General features: G+C 37.4%; 1 long non-coding RNA gene across 1 annotated transcript in view; it reads right to left on the bottom strand.

The window, feature by feature from the left end:
* Positions 1 to 23,171, bottom strand: part of LOC140844963 (uncharacterized) — a 114,413-nt gene that overhangs the window by 315 nt on the left and 90,927 nt on the right. The gene's annotated exons all lie outside the window — the stretch shown is intronic.

The following is a 23,171-nucleotide window of genomic DNA, read 5'->3' as shown; positions in this document are numbered from 1 at the left end:
AATACTAGTTAATGCTCCCAAGGATTCTGGAACACACAGGGGCAGTAGAGAGCTGGGGTTTAGGCATGCAGGGTTCCAGTAGCCAGCTACCTGAGTGCACATCCTGATTCCTCATTGTCTAGTTGTGTAAACTCAGCAAGCTACTTAATTTTCCTATGCCTCAGTTCCCTCATTTTTGAAGTGGGGATTCTGCTAGTACCTCTCTGATTTAGTAGTTATGAGGGTAAGTGAGTTTCCACATATAATGATCTTATAACTATGTATGGCACATAGTAGGGGCTTAATAAATATTGGCAGTCATTATTATCTTCTTGCCCCTGGTCATGGTAGACAAAATGGGCAGAGTCCAGCTTCAAACACAAAAAGCAGCAAATGAAAATAACAATGACCTCATTCTCCTTCTTTACCTATGCAAATGGTTTGGAACCTACAATCATATAAAAAGACAACGTGTGGAAACCATTATTCAGACAATCTTGTTTCCTTTTTTGATCCAGTTACTGGACTGATGGATTGCCGATGCTCCAGAAACAGTCTTGATTTTAGAAAGACATTGGACAGGGTTCTCCCCTGACCCAGTTCAAATCTCTTGCATTCCAGGAAGCTGCCAGAGCATCTGCCGTGCAGTTATCTTTTCACCACCTTATATACTGGAAGCCTTATGAACTTCTTTGCACTGGGGAGGTCAGTTTGCCCTCTGACAGGATCATTTACATGTGTGCATGACATCCCTCTCAACTGTGAGCTGCTAGAGGCCAGTGTTGACAATGTTATATAGTGGACAAACATCAGAGGTTGGCACAAGCAGCCTAGACTTTACAATCAGACCAAACTAAGTTCGAATACTGCCTCTGCTCTCACCAATGGTGCAGTTACTTCATCTCTCTGAGTCTTGATTCCTTCATCTATGAACCTGAGCTAGTAATATCTTTCTTATTATAATAGCTAACATTTATTGACCTCTCACTGTTCCAAGCAAGGCGTTGTTATCATCCATGAGAAAGGTACTATTAAGCATACAATACAGTATTATAAGTGGAAGTTTATACCCTTTGACCAACATCTCCCCATTTCCCCTAACCCCCAACCCATGGTAAGAACTGCTCTACTCTGTTTTCATTAGTTTGGTTTTTTTAGATTCCACATTTAAGTGAGATTATACAATATTGTCTGTCTTTGTCTGACTCATTTCACTGGCATAATGCCTTTAAGTTTCATTCAAGTTGTTGCAAATGGCAGGATTTCCTTTTTCCTCATGGCTGAATAATATTCCATAGCATTTATATAGCACAACTTTACCCATTCATCTGTTGAGAGATACTTGGATTGTTTCTGTATCTTCAGCTATTATGAAACAATGCTGCAATAAACATGAGCGAGCAAGTATCTCTTTGAGATCACATTTTCATTTCGTATGGATAGATACCCAGAAGTGGGATTGCTGGATCTATGACAGTTCTATCTTTAGTTTTCTGAGGATCCCCCATACTGTTTTCCATAGTGGCTGAACCAATTTACCTCCCACCAACAGTGTGCAAGATTCCTTTTTCTCTAAGTGAGTAGATCTTCAATGACGTTTAATGTTCTTACCAAAAAATGGTAATTATATGACATGATGGAGGTGTTAGCTAAAGCTCTGGTGGTAATTATTTTGCAATACATGTGCATTAAATCAACACACTGTACACCTTGAACTTACACAATGTTATATGCCTAGTTCAAAAAGTTACAATCATTTTTATCAATTTACAGAGATGACATGGACACAGAAAAAAGTGTTCAACAAAAACTCACTCTTGTTTACAAAGATAGTAAGTGCTGCTTTCAGAATCTGGCCCCAGGCAGATGAAGCTCCACACTAATATTTTGTACCACTGCAATGCACAGCTTCACAGATTGGCAATGCCTGGCTCATCATCGATGCTAGGTGCAGTTTGTTGAACAAAAGCTCACTAGGTCCCTAGGATGTGCCTGGTACTAGATGCAGGGCCTAGATCAGTGATGATATATAAAACGAAGGCCTCGTTTCATGGCCACTTCCCTCTAATGTAGATACAATAATCAAATAAAAAAAAAGTCACTATTGCTTGTAATTAGTTCTTTAAAGGAAGTAAACAGGGTGATGAAGTAGAGAAGGCTGAGATAGCAGAAAAAACCTAGTGAAAACTTTGGTCCCAATGACTCAAAATATTTATGAACATTAAACAGGCATGGCAAGGAGCCATGTGGAACAACAGTTAAATGCTCAGTAGACTTACAAATGGCTACCTCACTCATTCCAAACAGTGCTCATCAGTGCACTGCCTTCTCTGCTCTGGAGACAGTGCTTACTCTGCCCAGATCCTGAATCAATTTTAAAAATGATATCTGGTTCAAGACCTTAGAAAAATTATGAGATTGGATTTTAAGATAAAGGGAAGTTTCAGTCAGAGTAGAAAAAATAGGGAAACACCTGTTTCCTTTTGCAAAATATTACAGAAGTCATTCATTTTAAACATCCATGAACATTAGGTTTTAACTTGAGAAGCCCCCATACTTCTAAATCTCAGCTTCTGTTCTGCTTCTCCAGTTAGTTAAGAATAAACAAACCACCCTGACTAATCAGATCTCTCTGGAGCCTCTACATTGTTTACAACGTAGGTAAAATGTTCCAAATGCTTTCAGCAAATGATTTCTCATCTACATAGCAAGTAATTTATGAAGAATTAAAGAGACAATATTCTATGTCATACAATAGTCATCTTAAACATGTTCTTTTCAACTGTAGCATGCATTACTGACAACTTTCGGTTTTCTATCTCCTTAACTTGGCCCCAGTTACTCAGGCTCTGAATTCCTGGAAGAGGATGCTATCTTGATCAGAAATGGTCTCAAAAATCTGGCACCAGCTAATATCCTAAGCAGGTGTCAAATACTGATTCCAATTAAAGTTAAAGGGTTTTGTTGGGTTCTGAATGTACACCAGGATGAATTTAGAAAATTAATTTTTATTGGCAAATGCCATATTTTTTTTTAAATGCCAATATTTGTTCCAGAATTGAATATCTGAAATGAGGTAGAACGGAGAATACCAAAAGAAAATACAATGCAGTTGGCCATGTAACACCAGCATACGGGGTCTGAAAAAAATTGGGGCAGTGGGGTTTTAGCAGGCCTGTTTGTCAGAGGTGCTGCTGCCACTGACTGGCTGTGCCATTTTGGACAAGCCCTTTACAGATTCTGGGCCTCTCACACACTCAAGCACTTAAGATCTCTTTTTGAAAAATAAGACTATGGAATGACATAAGACATTACATTCTGGTTACACAGGAAAATCTTTGCCTGCAGACTTTTGTATAATGGCTTAGGTTTTTTGGTTGATTTTGACGGTTATTTTTGTTTTTCTTTCAGGTTTTTGATAAAATTTCAAACTTACAGAAAAGTTGCAAGGATAGTACAAGGAACTCTCGAATATGAGACTCACCAATGGTTATGTTACCTCTGAACTATCTGAGATTAAGTTGGAGACATAACGGTCCTTTAACTATTTCAGTGTATTTTCTCAGGACAAGGGAAGCCATGAATATAACCCTTGTACACCTATCAGAATCTTTCACACTATTATTGTCACACAAATTATGCCTTCAACTTGATTTCTTTTCCTTTTGATAGAATCCCATCATTTTATGAATATTCCTCTACTTTTTAGAACAATATAAGGTCCAGGCTTCTACTTCACCATGAGAATGAGCTTTGTTTAGACTTTTTTGTCCTTTAAAAATGCATTTCTCATATAAAGGCAATGATTCATTTCTTCTGAAAAATCATAATGTAAAACTGGTCTGAACTTTCATGGCCGTCATCAGCTGGAGGCATTGACATTTTGAGATTAGGGCCTTTTCAGTTCCCAGTTACCATTACTCAGTTACTAGTCTCCTGCCTGGTGTTTGAGTTTTGCGATGTCTGTGCAATGACAATCATGTAGTGTAACATCTAAGCTGGATGTTAAACTATGGGATGGTTTTGACAATAAAAAGGAATACAATTAATAATTACCCCAGAGAGCAAGATGGTACAATCTCAGGCAAACTGATACCTACGGTCTTCCTATATCTACACTTAATCTCATGATACACTCTATTTTACATTATAGGATATGCCCCTATCATATCTGTTTACTTATAACTGAAAATGGAAAATGAACATTGGAATTTGAATGGTTAAGGTACCAACAAGTTCTGTGAAAAATAAAAAGTAAAAGAAACATCTATGCAGGACATTTTGAGAGTGTAGAATGCTGAATTTCTTATTTTGATCTCAATGATCTTTATGGGGACAATCTGAAGATGTCTCACTCTTTCACATGGTACAATCAGTGTTAAGGAAACCAGATTCTTAAAGCAGGCTGAACCTCACCATACCCTGCACTAACCTATTAGAGAAAGAATTTCTATTTGTATCAGATTTCTGTTCTTTCTATTATACTTTCTCCTTTCCTAATCCTTCAATACTCCTTCTTTCATCATTTCCTTTATATCAGATAAGAACTAGTGATTGAGGCTTTTTTTTTTATAACATTTGAAAAATGGGCTACTTCCTTGTGGCCTCCATTGTTTCAATGAGAAATCCAGTCATTAAAATTGGTGTTCCTCTATAGGTAGCATGTCATTTTTATTTGGCTGTTTTCAGGATTTCTTATCTTTGTGGTTAGTTTTCAGAAGTTTATTCATGATCTATCTTGGTATAAATTTCTTTGGGTTTTTCCTATTTGTGGTTTGCTCAGCCTCTTGAATTCTTATATTTGAGAAATTTTTACCTTTCACCTATTGTTAAATTGGGTTGTTTTCTTATTTTTGAATCTTAAGAGTTCTTTGCATATTTTGGATGCCAGCATTAGTTAGATTATGTGTTTTGCAGTTTTTTTCTTCTAAACCATGGCTTGTTTTTGTTCTCATTGTGAAGTATAGTTGACATAAAAAATTATATTAGTTTCAGGTCTACAACATAGCGATCCAACAATTACATACAGTATGAAGTGCTGACCATGGTAACATCTGTCCCCATACAAAGTTGGCACTGTACTATTAACCACTCCCTAGGCTTTATATTGCATCCCTATGTCTTATTTATTTTATAACTGGAAGTTTCTACCTTTTAATCCCCTTCCCCATTTTTCCCATACCCCCATACTCCACCCTGTGGAAAATACCAGATTGCTCTCTGTATCTATGAGCCTGTTTCTATTCATTCATTTGTTTTATTTTTTAGATTCCTCAAATAAGTGAAATAACACAATTCTTATCTTTCTCTGTCTGACTTATTTCACTTAGCATACCCTCTCGGTCCACCCATGTTGGGCAAGATTTCATTCTTTTTTATGGCCAAGTAATATTCCATCATATAGATGTACCATCTCTTCTTTATACTTTCATCTATTGATGGACTCTTACTTTGCTTCCATACCTTGGCTATTGTAAATTCTTCTGTAATGAACACAGGGATGCATATATCTTCTCAAATTAGTGTTTTAAATATCCAAAAGTGGGATTGCTGCATTGTATGGTAGCTGTATTTTCAATTTTTTGAGAAAGCTCCATACTGTTCTCCAGTGACTGCATCATTCTGTGTTCTGGCCAAAGTGTATGAGGGTTTCTTTTTCTCCACATCCTCACCAACACTTGTTATTTCCTGTCTTTTTGATAATAGCCATTCTGACAAGTGTAAGGTAATAGTATCAATGTGATTTTGATTTGCATTTCCCTAATAATTAGTGATGTTGAGTATCTTTTCATATGTCTGTTGGCCATTTGCATGTCTTTTTTGGAAAAATGTCTATTCAGCAACTCTGCCCATTTTAAGTGGATTGTTTTCTTATTTGTTTTACAGTGAGTTGTGAGGGTCCTTTATATCTTTTGGATATTAACCCCTTATTGGTTATATTATCTGCAAATATCTGCTCCTATTCAGTAGGTTGCTGTTTCATTTTGTTGATGGTTTCCTTCACTGTGAAAAACTTACTGCTTTTGCGTTCTTCTAGGAGTTTTATGGGTTGCGGTCTTACATTAAAGTCATTGACCCATTTTGAGTTTATTTTTGTTTACAGTGTCAGAAAGTAGTACAATTTCATTCTTTTGCATGTAGTTGTCCAGTTTTACCAACACTATTTGTTGAAGAAATTGTCTTTGACCATTGTATATTCTTGCTTCCCTTCTGGAAGATCAATTGACTATAGGAGCAGGCTATTTTCTGGACTCTCTATTCTATTCTACTGATCTCTGTTTTTGTGCTAGCAACATTCTGTTTTGATTACCATGCTTTGTAGTATGGTTTGAAATTTGGGAGTGAGATATTTCTAGTTTTGTTCTTTTTTCTTAAGAATGCTTTGGTTATTCAGAGCCTTTCCTGGTTCCATACAAATCTTAGGATTATTTGTTCTAGTTTTGTGAAAAATGCCTTGGTCTTTTGATAGGGATTGCACTGAATATGTAGATTACTTTGGGTAGTATGGACACTTTATCAAAATTACTTATTCTAATCCATGAGCATCTTTCCACTTATTTGTGTCATCTTCAATTTCTTTCATCAGTGTCTCCTAGATTTCAGAGTACAGTTATTTAATCTCCTTGGTTAAAAATATTCCTAGCTATTTTTTTTTATTCAATTGTAAGTGGAACTGCTTTCTTAATCTCTCATTCTGACAGTTCATTATTAGTGTATAGAAAGCAACAGATTTATGTATATTGATTTTGTATCCTGCAACTTTACTGAATTTATTAGTTCTGATATTTTTTGGTGTTTGCTTTAGGATTTTCTATATATAGCACCTTGTCATCTGGAAATAGTGACAGTTTTATCTCTCCTTTTATAATTTTATTTCTTTGATTTCTTTTTATTGTCCAATTTCTGTGGCTAGGATTTCCAGTATCAATGACTGTTGCTTTGTTTCTCTTAAGATGTTTTTTAAAAGACTCCAAATCAACTTCAAGAGATGAAAACCATAATGTCTGAGATTGAAAAACACCCTGAATGGGATTAATGGCAAATGAAACAATGCAGAAATAAAGATAATATGAATATATAGCAATGTAAATAATCAAAATAAAACAAAGTAAACAAGACTAAAAATATAAGTAGAGAACAGTGAGCTTTAAGAAATCTCCAAGTGGCTTAATGTGCATGTAATTGGAAAGTCTGAAGATGGGGGAGTGAGGAGGGAATATTTGAAAAAAATAAAGGCCACAGTTTTACTAAATGTAATGAAAATTATTGAAGAACAGATCAAAGAAGGTCATAACCTCAAATACAAAGACCATGAAGTAAATAAAGCACATTCTAATCAAATTGCTTAACACATGTGATAAAGAGAAAAATCTTCAAAGTCAGAAGATAAGAAAATACAATACATATAAAGAAACAAATATAAGGATGACTGCTAATTTCTCACTGGAAGCAATATAGAAGAGAAGACAGTGAATCAATAGTTCTGATGTACTAAAGAGAAACCTTTTAATCTAGATTTCTTTACCCATGGAAAAGTCATTCATATTTGAAGATAGAATAAAGACTTTTTTTGACAATAAAAAAAAAAAGGCTGAAAGAATGTATCACCATCAGATCCACACACAAGAAATGTTAGAGGAAGTCCTTCAGGCTGAAGGAAAGTGATTCCAAAAGGATATCTGAGTCTATACAAAGGAATGAAAAATCCCCCAATGCAGTAACTTATGGGTAAACATAAAGAACTTATTATCATTACTTAAACTATTCTATAAGCTATTCAACTCTATAAAGCAAAGAGAATATTATGATATTAATAACACATATAGCATATGAATATTAAAGTGTATGACAACAATAGCACAAAGGTCTGCGGGGTAGAAGATGAAGAATGTTGTTTTAAGATCTTACGCTCTGTATGAGGTAGTATAATATCACCTGAAGGTAGATTGTGAATGGGTAGAGTTAAACCCACTAATGTTAATAATCATGTTAAATTTACATTAAATGTATTATTTAGAGTGGTCTAAATATTCTAATTAATAAACTCAGGGATGGTCAGATGGGTTTAAAATGCAGAACCCAACTATGTTACTTAGAAGAAAAACACTTTAAATACAAAGAGACAAGTTCAGAGCATAAAAAAATTAATATACCTTGCTAACACTAATGAAAATAAATACATAATGCTAAAATTAATGTTAGTATAAATACATTCAGAGCAAAGAACATTGCTAGGGTTAAAGTTTACTTCATAATGATAAAAGGGTTAATTCATCAAGATATAAACATTCTAAAAAATTAGCACCAAAGCTGATTCCTGATGCAAAACTTGATACAAAATTATAATTGTAGATTTTGTTACTCTTCCCTTAATAATTGATAGAACAAGGAGACACAAAATCAGTCAGGATTAGTACATTAAGATAAATAAATAAGTATAGATAAAACTCAAGCAACTCTATCATCCAACTTGACCTAACTGATAATCATAAAACATTCCACCCAACATCAGCAAAACATAGTCTTTCCAAGTGTATAAAGAATTTTCACAATGATAGACCATATTCTGAACCATAAATCAAGCTCAATTTAAATTAAATGTTTGATTTAAATTTAAATGGACTTGAGTTATACAAGGTATACTCTCTGACCACATGGAATTATATTTGATCTCAGAAAGGTATCTGAAAAAGCTCCAAATTTTAGGAAACTAAATAACATGCTAATAAGTAACAAATAGAACAAAAAAGAAACCAGAGAGGTGAATAGTATTTTGAAATTTAAAAAAATGTATAAAAATTTGTATGTAGGGAAAAATTTATAGGAATAAACACCTTTTGAAAAAGGTAATAAGTATCTTAGGAAGACCTAAGAAATAATAATAAAAAACAGGAAACAAAAAACCAATGACACCAAAAACTGTTTTTTTGAGATAATAAAAAATAAAAGCCTATATAACCCTCCAGTTAAATGGTGTGGAAAAAGTAAAACAAATTACCAATATTAGAAATGAGAAAGGTGACATCTTTACAGATTTTACAGGTATTGAAAGTTCAGTAAGGGATATTATAGATAATTTTATGTCAATAAATTCATCTTGAATGAAATGAACAAATTTCTTACAAGGCAGAAAATGTCAAAGTTGATAAGAAATAGATTGTCAGAATAGCCCTATATCTATTAAAGTAACTGAGTACTTAAAAACCTTTCCACAAAGAACACTGCAGGCTTACATTGCTTTAATGGCAGAATCTTACCGTAACATTCCAGAAAATCGGAAAGGACACTTACTTCCCAACTCTTTCTATGAGGCTAGAAGAAGTACACTGTTTCCAAAATCAGATAAAGACATGAAAATAAAAACTACAGAACAATCTCTCTTATGAAATAGATGCCAAATTCTTAACAAAATTTTAGCCAATCAAATCCAGAATACATGACAATGAAATATATCATTGGGGTATAACCAGGAATTCAAGGCCAGTTCTACATTCAAAAATATTACTCCATAAGCCACCATAGTAACTGATTGCAAAAGAAAAAGAATGATTATCTCAATAAATGGAGAACAAGCATTTGGCAAACTTTAAAGTTCATCCTGGTAAAGATCTCTCAGCAAACTAAAAATAGAAGGAAATTTTCTCAACCTGATAAAAGACATCTACCAAAAATGTACAGTTAACATCATACCTAATCACAAAAGACTCAATGCTTTTATCCTAAGATTAGGAATAAGGGAAGGCTGTCTGCTTTTTTCAAGTACTGGAGATGATATGTACTGGAGATGAGGAAAGAAAAAAAAAAAGGCACCCAAATTGGAAAGGAAGAACTAAAATAGTCTTTAATCATAAACAACATAATCCATTGGAAAATCAAATGGTATCTACAAAACAAAACCTATTATGATTAATTATTGAGTTAAGCAAGATTACAAAATACAAACTCAATGTACAAAAATTAATTGTATTTCTGTGTACAACAAACAAGTAGAAATTGAAATTAAAATCCATTTACAATAGCATCAATAGAAATTGACAAGCTAATTCTAAAATTCACACGGAAATGCAAAGAACCTAGAATAGCCAAAACAACTTAGAAAGACAAGAACAAATTTGGACAACTTATGCTATCAGATCTCATGATTTATTAGAAAGCTACGTTTATCAAGACAATGTGGTATTTCCATCACGATAGATGAATAGATATATGAAACAGTTCAAAAATAGCCCACACAATGGTAAATAGATTTTCAACAAAGTTGCAAAAGCAGTTGACAGAAGAAAGGATTAATTTCCTCAACAAAAGTACTAGAAAAATTAGATATGAATATGCAAGAAAAACCCACTTTGATCTACATCTCCCACCATACACCAAAATGAACTTAAAATGTATCATAGACCTACATGTAAAACCTGAAAGTATTATATTTCTAGTAGAAAACACAGAAGAAAGCCTTTGTGGCCTTGAGTAATGCCAAGATTTTTCAGCTATAACCCAATAAAAGAGAAAATGGATAAACGGGAATTCATCAGTTAGTAAGTTGTGTTCTTTGAAAGGCATTGTCAAAAGAATGAAAAGACCAGCTGTGGACTTCCAGAAAATACTTGCAAATCTGTGGACTTCCAGAAAATACTTGTAAATCATATATATATAATATTTTTACTCATAGTGTATAACAATCTTTCAAAATTCAGCAAGGAAAAAACACATTACCCAATTTAAAACAAGTAACAGTTTTGAAAGATACTTGACCAAATAATGTGTATATCTGGTTAAATACACAGGAAGATGCTTAGCATTTTTAGTCTTTAAAGAAGTAAGAAATAAAACCATACTGAGACATCATTACACCTATTACAATGGCTAAAATTAAAACAACTGACCGCACCAAGTGTTGACAATGACATAGAAAACTTTAATACCCTTATGTTGAGAACGTAAAATGGTGCATATACTTTGTAAAGCATTTTATCAATTTCTTAAAAATTTAAACATATACCACTTATTTATTACCTACTCATTCCACTCTTAGGTATTATCCAAGAAAAATAAAAGCAAATGCACATATAAAGCTTGTATACGATAATCTTAGTAGCTGTACCTGTAATAGGCAAAAAATAGAAACAATGCAAATAATCACCACAGGGTGAATGGATAAACAAATTGTGGCATATCAACACAACAGAATATTAGCAATATAAAGGAGTAAACCCTTGGCATATGCTGAAACATGGATAAATTTTTAAATAATTATGCTAAGTGAAATAAGCATGGCAAAAAATAGCATATTCTATAGGAGTCCATTTACATAATTCTGAAGATAACACAAACTAATGTATAGTGACAGAAAATAGTTCAGTGGTACAGGGGATTGGGTAGGAAGGGGATAGGCAAGAGGGAGGGATCCAGTGGGACACTAGAAAACTTCTGGAAGATGATATTATATACGTTCATTATCTTGACTATGGTGATGGTTTTGCCGTGTACACATATGTCAGAAACCTGTGAAGTGGTACATTTTAAATATGTGTAGTTTAGTATGGTTCAATTACAACTCAACAAAGCTGTTGAAATGTATATCAACAAATGTGATTAAATAAAAACAAATAACAAGAAATAAATATAATAAATGTCGAACATATCACAGTGTAAATAACAAAAGACATCTGAGAGAAAGCAAATTAAACCTAAATAAATGGAAGAGATACTGTATTCATGAACTGGAAAACTTATGGTGTTTAGGTGCAAATTTCCCCAAGTTGATCTATAGATTCATTGAACAGACTTAGAGACTTATGAACACATTTTATAAGGGACCTCTATAAACCAATAAGGAAAAGGCAGATAAAGCAATAGAGCAATAGACAAAATATTTGAACAGGCAGTTCACAAAAGGAGAACAAAATATACACATGAAAAGGTGCCCAATTTCACTAATCATCAGAGAAATGCAAATCGAAACCAAGAGATACCTCTATATAATCAATATATTGGCAAAAATAAGATACTAACAAAGTTGTCATGGAAGAGAGGGTTTCTCAGCTTCAGTGCTCTTGAAATTTTGGGTCATGTAATAAATGATTGTGGGGACCTGCCTTGTGGATTTAGGATGCTTAGCAGCAACCTTGGCCTCTACCCACCTGATGTCAGTAGCATTCACCCAAGCTATGACAACCAAAAATGCCCCCGGACATTGCCAAATTGGCCTGAGGGGAGAGCAAGATCATCCCTGCCCCCCACTGAGAACCATCTGCATTGAGCGCAGAAATGTAAATTGGTATATCCACTTCAAACCTGAACTATGCATATTCTATAGCCCATATTCTAGGAACAAACCCGAACATGTGCATATTCTATGACCCAGAACCAGGGGAGATATTTAAACCCAAAGACATGTACAAGAATGTTCATAGAAGCATTATTCTTTATATCACCAAACTGGAAGCAATCTATATACATCAATAAGAGAATGAAGTTATAAGCACGGGAAATGGCCAGTCTCCTTGTCCCCAGCCCCTTTAAACTCAAGGGGAGCAAAACAGAAGCCAGCTAATGGAAGAAGTGATGTGTCATTCAGGGTATGTGAAGTTATGCTGCAATAATGAATAACCAAAAGATCTTGATAACTTAACAACGTTTACCTCTTGTTCTCACTTACAGACGATTATGGGCTGGCTTCGTCATAGTTCCTGCAAGCACACAGGCTGATGGAGGCTCTGTCTTGATACACACTTCCAGAAGATATTGTCATTGTGTAAGTACTACATTAGACCAGTCATGCTATATGACGACTGTCTATGGGCCACAATTGTCCCATCTTTAAAATGTGAATTAACGTTATGGAGCAGGAAAAAGAGCACTAGATCAACATTTCTCCAACTGTATTTTAAGGAGCACACGTGTGTATATGCCTCAGATTAGAAAAATTTAATAAAAAATTTTTTCCTCTAACATATATTTCAGACGAGACACTTTTGCAAAGTAATGCCTAGTATTTTCTGATGTTATCTCTGTTGTTGCTGTACTCCTCTGAGACTGTCTGGGTGGCCACACTAGACATTCTCTGATCAAACAGCATCCTTATTCTTACTTTTGGTTTTCAATTCTGTGATGTGATCATAAGCATCTTTTTGCTTGAAGGCAATATGACCACTAGAGGGAGGCAACTGTCAGACAGAGTAGTTTCTTCAGCACGGATAAATTAATCTTTCTAGGTCAGACTCTAAGGGATTGAGCAAAATATCCAGTTCTATCAGGGATTTTGGAGACAAGGAAGCTGACTTTTGACAAGCTCTTTCAACAACTTTGAGGAAACCACTTTCGGGCTCTCTGTGTCTCTGGGTCCCCCTAGGCATGTTCTAGTCAGTGCCTAGAGGAAACATGAGTGGCCTTTGCGTTTCTTTTCCTAACCTTCCTAGTAGCTGTCTTTGTAAAGTCCTTCAATCTCCACTTTCAACCTCACTCTGCAGCAATGGCTCAAAGCTGGCCTTCTCTCCAAACCCAGCCTGTCCTTCTCGGGAGACAGATTGCTCTTCTCCAAGCTGTATGGGAACTTAGAGAAAATTTTGTACACTAAAGCTAACCCTCAACCTCACCAAGGGCAGAGAAACAGATCATGATTAGATGAGTCAGGAACCTTAATAAATGCAGATGTCTTCATTTAAATAAACAAGTGACTCTTGGGATGTAAATATAAACAGAAACATACTTCACAATTAGAGATGAATGATGAGCGAATGAGTCAGTAGAGGGTGGATTAAAGCAGTAGGTCTGCAATCAGAAAGGCTGAATCCCAGCTCTCTCACTAATTGTTGTTGTCTGGTAGATTATTTGGTCTCTATGAGCTATGGCTTCATCTGTATAAAGTGACTGATTCCTATATTTCAAAGTTAAATAAAATAGTGAATGAACAAAGCCAGGTACATTATACAGCAGCCAAATGTTTATCTTAAGAAAAATAAGAAGGGGAAGGAAAAGCAGACATTGTGCGTCTACTCTCTGGTAGAGTGGAGGAAATGAGAACTTCGGAGCATACCAAACTTGTGTTCAAACCCCAGTTCTGCCACCTACTGACTGTGTGACCTTGGACGGGTCACTAACCCATATTGAACCTCTTCCCTGTTTGGAGACCTAAGGTATTGATGGCTACTTGTTCTGAGATCTTAGGGGGATGATTGGGATGTGCAACAGCTGGCATCGTTGGTAAATACTGAATTGACTACTATTTTCCATAGTGGACTCTTCCAAATGTTTACAGATTAATACTACAATACAATTTTATCATCAACCCTCCAAACAGGCATTCTACTTCCCATTTCACAGGCCAAGAAACTGAGTTAGAGACTTTAAGTGACTTGTTCAGAGACAGAATTTGAAGTACACAGTGCCTAGTTTCTAACAGGTTTCTTTGTCCTAATGCCTCATGATACCATTAGCTGTGGTACAGACGTGTTGACCACGCTGATTACCAGAGCAATTGACTTAACATTCACTTTTATAGGGGTTGGTGCCTCCACAGTCCCTTCCCAAACAGGGTACACATTTCCTTTACCCATACTTTTCTACGCCAGTGTGTGCTCTGCCTATGTACACCCACTAGATGGTGCCAATATCCTGGTTTTGGTTTACTGCAGCTTCCATCTTCCTGAATTTAAATTTACTTTCTAAATCAACAGACCTAAATCTCTACATAAATCCCAGCTTGTGAGATTCATATACTTGCAAAGATTAAAAAAAAAATATTCAGGGTGAATTCTGGAGGCTTACTTGCTTAAAAATGCAGACCAGCCCTCTGTCCTTTGACGCACCTAGGCCCCTCTACAGTGAGACGCCATCATCAACATTACGTGTGTCTGCTCCAGGGCAAGTTGGAAATTATTGCTTTATTCTCTGAGTGCATAGATCGATGGGACTGTAAGCCCACCAGCCCTTCATGGCTTCTGTTTACTGCTTTACTGAAAGGAAATACAGAGTGCAGGTTAGGCTCACAGCTCCTATCCCAGGAGACTGCTGACTCCCTTACGCCAAAGTCTGCCCTTTAGAGCCTGTCACAAATGTCTATATCATCATCATCTGGTTAGGCCATTGCTCCCCTTTTTTATTACAGTCACAACAATAGGCACAATAACCAACCTCTGTATAGTCTTACGTAGTTTACAAAGCAATTATTTAACACACCTGAATAAATAGGGTCGGGGTTATTTACCTCATTTTAGAGGAGAAATTGAGCTGTATTATATCCTAAGCAATAAATATAATGACTGTTCCTCTACTGCTATTCCTTTTCCTTTCTAATTATCTCTGAAGTTCATCTCCCCAAAATCCAGAGTCCCTGGAGAAAGAAAACAACCTTCCTTCCTTCCCTCTCTCCCATCCTTTTCCAGTGCCCAGCCTCAAAGTAAATGTGAGAGGCAACAGAGAAGACTGTGTTCCATGCACAGAGCGCTAAAGCTGGAGGGGGTCACTGGGATTATCTCATCTAACCACCCCCTTTGTATCTAGGAAACCAACCCAGTTAGGACGAGAAATATTCCTACCCATGATGCCATAGGATTATCTCAAATGACCTACTTTTCACTGAAGCCAGTCTATACCTTGATGTCCGTTAGTTTGGAAACTGTTCGTGCCAACTGCATTATCCATTAAAATAGTGTCCAATTTACGGTAGTATAGCACAGAGAATCCAATGACTCTGTAACATCTTACTACATTGATAGACAGTGAGTGCGGTGGAGCGGGTGAGGTCTTGATAATATGGGTGAATGTTGAACCACAGTTTTGTGTATGTGAAACCATCATAAGACTGCATATTAATGATCCTTAAAAAAAGTCTTAACTGATGCAGAGGTATGAGGTAACAAGGTTTTCTTAATTATGAAGAAGGAGCCTCAAGAAAAGCAAAAACATAACCAAAAGAGTTTGTTTTCAAATATGTAACTTGGAAAAATAAATATATAAAATAAAATAGTGTCCAATTTTAAGTTTTCCACCAACATGGCTGCCTCCCCCACACATATGCATAATTACCAAATAAACTTTGTACTGAGAAATCTCATCAAACTGTTTAGGTCATAACTTTGTCACTTTAGGGTCTAAGGTAAAGCAAGCTCACCAGACCCTGAGCTGTAACTGGCCTTTTTGTATGTCTCTGACCCTCTATTTGTCTGTATACACTTTTGCGGTTGAACTACTCCCAGTTTATCATGGTTGCCTTTCTCCTTGCCCGTGCTGCAGAGTACCCTTCAGGACAAGAACTAAATCTTAGAATATCTTTTTACCTCCAGATGCTAGTATAGTTTTTGGCAAAGAGTAAATGATCAACGATTAATTGTTGACTTGAATTATGTTGCACTGAACTGGACCTACACTTTACAAACCCCTTCACTGGACATATACCATCAGGGCTTCAAAATCCAGATGGATATGGAAAAATCACTTATTAATAGATACTTGAGGTTTTAGATCCACTGAGACACGCAAGGTTTCACAAGCACTCTCCTTATTCTGTCTTCAAGATCTGGGCTGTCTCACTGGTCAGATGAAGCAGATGAATTAAAGATTAAGCTACGCAGAATCTGGTCATTTAATAAATATTTATTGGGTTCTTTCCATGGGGAAAAGTAAGTCATCAAGAGCTCTAAAGACTAAAATTCCTGTGGGCAGCAACAGATCAGGAAAGACCACTTGTAGAAGGCTGGGTGGAACCAGGCCTTGATTGGAGGGCTGGACTTGGAAGGCATAGAGGAATACTTCCAGCAGGAACGAGTACTATGTGCTTTAAGAGCCACACTAGTAAGAAAGCCTGCCTAGTGTTCTGGCTCCGTGCAGGTAGAGATCCTTCATTTGCAGAGGGAGAAGGGACTTCAGAGTTTTCTTATTCAACCTTCTGTGTTATGGCTGGGGAGACTGAGGCGCAGAGAGGGGAGGTGACTTGGCCACAGCCCCTAGTGACTGAGTGGCAGAACGGGAATCAGAGCTCAGGTTTTCTGACATCCAGCCCAGTGCTCTTTTCACCACATTTCTTGAATAATCCGCTGTGCACCTGGCGAAGCCTTTCTTTCAGAATCCAGCCACTATTTCGTTTTCTCTGCATGGCAGGCAGCCAAGAACCTTGAACTCCTCCATGTTCCCATTTTGCCCTCTGCAGAATGGGATATTAAAGTATTCACATGGGGGATGGGTCATGGGGTTCCATCAGTAAATGTTTGTGAATTGCTCTGAGCTATCGGGGCCAGAGGGACTCCAGAAATGGGAGGCCCCAGTGGCAGCGGTGGTGGTATCTGAGCCCTTTTTGAGGTCTTCCCTTTACTCTGCAGAATTAAAGAGATGGTATAAGTGATAAACTATTCCTTATGAGCTGTATTTGTGTTGAAAGCACAGCATGAGTCCCCTGAGCGTTTCCTCTTGCACAACCACAGCTATGCGCCGATCCTCCTGGGTTCAGAGATGGAACTTTGGTTAAATGCATGGAATTTATTCTTAGTCCTTTTCCTAATTATGACTTTATTTTTATTTCTCTGGTGTTCTCTAGGGGAGGGGTTAAGAGGAGAGGAAAAGGAAGGAAAGAGGCAGGGAAATACAGATTCAAGGAGGGTTTTTTTGTTGTTCTTTCTGAGTTGCTTGCTGTCAGCAAAGTACAGGGACTTAACGGATCTTGCAGAGATCCAAACCTCATTCCAATGAGCCGGAGCTCTGCAGAAACGTAACAAATACAATGAAAACATACCTTGAGGTGAAGGCAATCATTATTTGACTAATAAATCCCCTAGGCTGATAGAAAAAAAAGACCAAAATTTTTACGTATTCATCATCTAAGTTAATCACAAAAGGGGGTGGACATTTAGGGTAGGAGGGCTACACATTCATGCTAAGGGTGTTTCAGCTAATTGCTATGTAACAACCAACTCCATTGATACTCCAAATCAGTCATGCAGCCTTCCCTCCTGGGTCCAATCTGGCATCTCAAAATACTGAAAACCCCTGTATCTCATGCTCTGGCCCTTCTCTTGTTAAAAATCCTGGTCAGAAGTGTCCGATGAATGTTCGTATCCGTGTCCTATCTTAGGGAGTACGCCTCAATACCGGAGCTCCTTTAGCGTATAAATAACATGGGTAGGCACGTTCTGATTACTTTTCTCTTACTCCTCTGCTTCCTCCTCCTCCTTCTCCTTCTGTCTTGTCTTTTCTTTCTCCTTCCTCCTTGCCCTTTTTAATTTTCCTTTCCACCATGATCACTATGCCCTATGCTCTAGGACCCTTTATATTCTACAGAGGAAGAGATTAAGGAAAATGGAGTTTGAAAAGAAATACCTTACTTGTGAGTCCTGCCCTTGGTAGGCACTAGTTGTGGGAAATTAAGCAAACCCTGAAACTATACAGGACTTAGATTTCTCATCCACAAACTGGAGGAAATAATCAGTTATTCAAAGGCTTCTTGTAGGGATAACCTGAGGAAGTAAATGAAACATCACAATGTAATCTCAGGTAGAGCGAGCACTTGACAAAGGTAAATTCTTGGCAATCTCCCTTGATCTTAGGCTCAAACGCTGGGGACCGGAAGTCCTGTCTCTTATGAGCATATTTATGGAGCACGTGCATAATCCCGGGGAGTTCCCAGGGGTAAATCTCCCTAGGTGCTTCCACAAACTGCCTCCTTTCTTCACCTCCATTCTGCCATGATACAATTAGACCATCAGACCAAGGAAGTGGTTAGCATCGTGTTTAAGAAAGTAGGTTAAGAAGTAGGAGGCTTCTTAACTGGAATGGAGCCCCATTTGTGATATTGGAAAAATGATCCAGATTTTACCTAAGCTCTAGGTTCCACATCCACAAAAATGGAGATAATACTTACTTTGTATACCTTTGTGGTTGAATAGCTAGTGAGTGAAGAACTTTAAATGATACCTGGTACACAGTAAATTTGCTTACTACTATTTTTCTAAAAGTGGCACTAAGAAGGTAGACACTTAGTGCCATGGGACTTCAGTGGAACAAGAAGGCACAGTGAGCTGGTGGAGACCATGTTTTCCTCTGGACTGGGTTGTGATCCTAACCTCTCTCCCTCATTTGTAACTGATTAGTACTGTATACACACTTCTGGCCCAGCTCAACTGCTACCTACTCTATGAAGCCTTCAAAGTCCATCTCCTTTCTCCTGTCCACCTCTAGAAATGGCCATCCTTTCCTCTGAGATGCTAGAGGACTATGTGTCCTCTTCTGTGTCATTAAGCACTATCCAACTGGTCTCATAGAAATGGATACTCAGGGTTTATATTTCATGCTAGAACATGAGCTCCAGAAAGCACAGATGATAGCTTTTCCCTCTCAGCCCAGGTTGATTAATTGTTCATGAAATAGATTGGTAAATGAATGGTTTACCAGGTACAACTCAAGTGTCTCAGTCTAGTGATCTTTTGGACTACATGGGATTCTTCGTGAAGAAAGTATCATAAACAGTAAGATGTGATGAACCTTGGACAGTGATTTGGCCTCTTCAAAACACCCAGGAAGATAAGTTAGACAGTGGCTTTGAACTGAGTTCACCCATTCGGAATGAAGTGTGGTCCCTGATTTGTATTAGGTCCTGCTGAGTACTTACATGGCAAAGGGATACATATACTAAGGAAACAAATGGGAGGCTTGCTCATACCCTGAATTACGAATTGAGTTGTCAAAGTAACCTGATGTTGAATGCTGTCAAAGAACAGACTGAAAGAAAAACAACTATATCTGAAATGCCCAGTGACCAAATGGGTAGAGAGGCTTCATTGTGTTGGTCATAAATAGCTTTCACAAAGTTAGAGTGCTTACTTGAACCCTACTTGAACTAGCTAGATGCTGGTGAATTCACTACTCAGAGAAGAATTTCTTAAAGGCTTTGGGTTGCTCCCACTTCTTGTCATGAAGTGAGCCAATTTTTATGTCTGTTTATTACTCTGTAGCCCAGCTGGACCCCAGAAGGATGGGGCTGTTGTGACGATGGAAAATAACACAAATGCACACAGACACCAAAATGAAGCCAGAGATCTTCTGGAGGCTTAGATAAACATTTAGTCTCATAAATAAATACGTTATCAGACCACACAAAGCACTTCCTACCCAGGCTCTTCCTTAGAAGTCACACTCCAAATAGCCTGTTTAATTCATCTAGTTTCAAACAATCAAGATGTATTTATTGATTACCTACTGGGTTACCAATCCCAAGCCACATGTTCCAAGAGACACAGTGGCAGAAGACGTGGTCTTTTGCTTCTTCCAATGATTTGGAATTTAGATGCAGAAGCAAAATACACACACTTAAATCAATTAATAACAAACACAAGATGAATATCAACTTGTGGTACATTGGGAAATGGACGCCAAGGTTAGAGGTGGGAGCTGCTGTCAACTAGCTGGATGCTCCTTTACGCATTCACTCATTTGATAAGCAAGCACTTAGATGGATCAGATACCATGTTAGGCACTGAGGAGATCTTGAACAAATCATTTAATTTGTTTATTCATTCACTTATTCAACAGTTAATGATTATATAATATGCAAGGCATTTTGCTAGGTGCCGGAGAAGGAGGAAGGTAGAATTGCCGCCCGCTGCAGGTCCAGGCTCCTGATCCGCACAATGGTGTGTGGAGGGGTGAGGGAGGGTGGTGGATCGTCTCTCATTTCCTGTCTACCAAGCAGTGGGTTGGAAGACTTTGCAGTTCACTCACTAAGTGTCAGATCAGGAAGATGAATGGTCATTTGTAAAAATGGGATAAACCACTGGACTTCAAATTGCAGTCTTTTGGATAGGAATCCCCTGAGAACCTCAAAGCACAGCACTTACATGCCTGTGTGTTCCTTTAAGAATCTAAGTCAATCCTGTTCCTCCCCTGTACATATACATTTCTTTACAGTTTACAAGGCACTTCCATGTGGACAGTTTTATTTGTCTGTATAACAATGTTATGAAGTCAGGGGTTTAACATTCGCTTTTTAAAGATAAAGAAACTGGGGCCACAAGCGTTGCCTTTACTTGCTAATGGCTGTGACTGGTGCTTCTCAGTCCGGTGCTTCTGCTTCTATGCCTACGAGGGGTCTATAACCAGACGGATCTTTTAGAAACATACTGGGATAGGCAGGAAAGAGCCTATCAACAACAATATTCATTCATTCATTTTGTTATGAGGCCAAATATAGCCCAAACATTTGGTAAAGTCCCAGGGATGTCACGAATAACCAGACAGTAACTGCAATGATTTTTACAGTCAGTTCATCTCTAATCTATTCTTCAACATGAACAGTAACTCACATTGCTTTGTAACCTGTAATGTAGTTTTACATGCCATTTAAAGCATGAGCCAGTGAATCATAAGCTCCTTGTGGTCAGGTGTCAGGGAGAACAAACAACACTTGATAAAGCACTTTCATAGGTTCCTATCAATTCAACTGATATTGACAGCAATATGTATAACATTATTCATATTCGCTGACAGTGAACTGTGGAGTCTGAAAGACCCAAATTAGACACATTGTTAGTAGAAGATCTAGAATTTAATCCTATGTCATTTGTAAACCAGCACTTTATTTTGTCTACTCCCAAAAAATACTCCATCTTACTTATATATACCCATATACAAGGCCTAGGAGAAGACTGCACCTAGAGTAGCAATTCGGTCAGTCATTTCAGATTGGGTAGATAAGGCATGGATTAATTTCATCTGGGAATGGGCCACCCATTTGGACTCTAACATCTAACTATCTACCTGTCAAGAAATAGCTTTCTTCCTAGACAGAAGATCACCATAAGAGTTTGGGATTTGGGGAAGGAATGAGATGAAAGAAAAGAGTGAAAGATGAAGAAATGATACAGAAAGAGAGGAAGGAAACCCCGGGCTCTGGGGTCAGACAGACTGTGTTTGATCTTAGTATCACTGCTTACTTGTGTATACCTTTGAGCAAGTGTTTTAACTCAGATCTTAAGGGGTGAGTAAAAGGATTAAGAGCAATAATATATGGTTAACATTTAGCGCAGTGTCTCATCTACAATAAATACTCAATTAACATTAGGTCTTCATTCTATTATTATAATGTATTCTGAGAGAACTATAGGAGCAAATACAGACTTGTAAAGAAGTATAGCACATATTTGGGGGGAACTTTGAGAAAGATAAAGTATACACATAAGGACAAAGGAAGAGATGAAAGAGTAATATGGACCAGCTTTTAAAGGGCTTACGAAGCCATTCTAAGGGGTTAAGATCTACTGCTACAAGGGGTTCATAACCAACTGAATCTTTTATAAACATATTGGGATAGGCAGGGAAGAACCACTAAGTAGAGAGATGCTGAGAAGCATTCACAACGATCCTTTCCTCCTCATCTGCCTTAGTAATGGCTGATGACAGAAGTGTCTGGTGCCCAACTGTGTGAACGTGGATGCCTAGGAGTTCCTCCAAGACACAAATCTTTATCTACTGCATGGCTGGAAAAGGATATATATATATTTCATGATGGATCACCCTTTTTGGACTGTGGCCACACCATAGAGGATTTTCTAATCTATTTTGAGTTCTAATTGATTACAGCATTTGGAAAAATGTACAGCAAATTGCTCCGTTAATCAAGGTAAATCAAGCTGATGTCATAGATACTAAATATATGTCTTTGCTGTAATACTATTTCCATGGCTGGAACTAAGGCTGCTGTCAGTGTTTCCGCTTGACTGCCCTGCTTTCTCAGAAAGAGTTCATGGCTTATCTCTGAAAGCATTCAGTGGTTCATCTCCAAGGCTGGTTCCCAGGTCCTTCTCCCCACATCTAAGGAGGGGGTCTTAGGAGAGGGTGACACTACCTCTTTATGCACAGATTCAAAGGCAGTGGGAATGAGGCCACACCACAAAGGCTAGGAAGTTAGAGAAGAAAATATCAAAGGCAGATGAGTTCGTGAAGCCAGAGGATCCTGGAATGTAACATCCCTTGACTGATGAAGGAATTGAGGGATAAGTGGGGAAGTTTGCTGAGATACAGACATCCCAACATGGAAGAATGCTCAAAGACCAACTAGTCCTCATGATAAGCTCCTTGAAGCACAGAAACAGAATGAAGATTTTCAGAAATCCCACGGGCAATAAGTTTCTGAGCAAAGACTAAAAATTAGGTGTTCTGACTCCTCATGCAGTGTGCTCTTTCTAAATGATAGAAGAAAGGGTTTTTTT

This window comes from Manis javanica, chromosome 2 (assembly GCF_040802235.1).
Source record: "Manis javanica isolate MJ-LG chromosome 2, MJ_LKY, whole genome shotgun sequence".
In the NCBI taxonomy this organism is placed as follows: Eukaryota; Metazoa; Chordata; class Mammalia; order Pholidota; family Manidae; genus Manis; species Manis javanica.
Note: the sequence above shows the minus strand (reverse complement) of the source record. Positions and strands in the feature narration are given on the sequence as shown.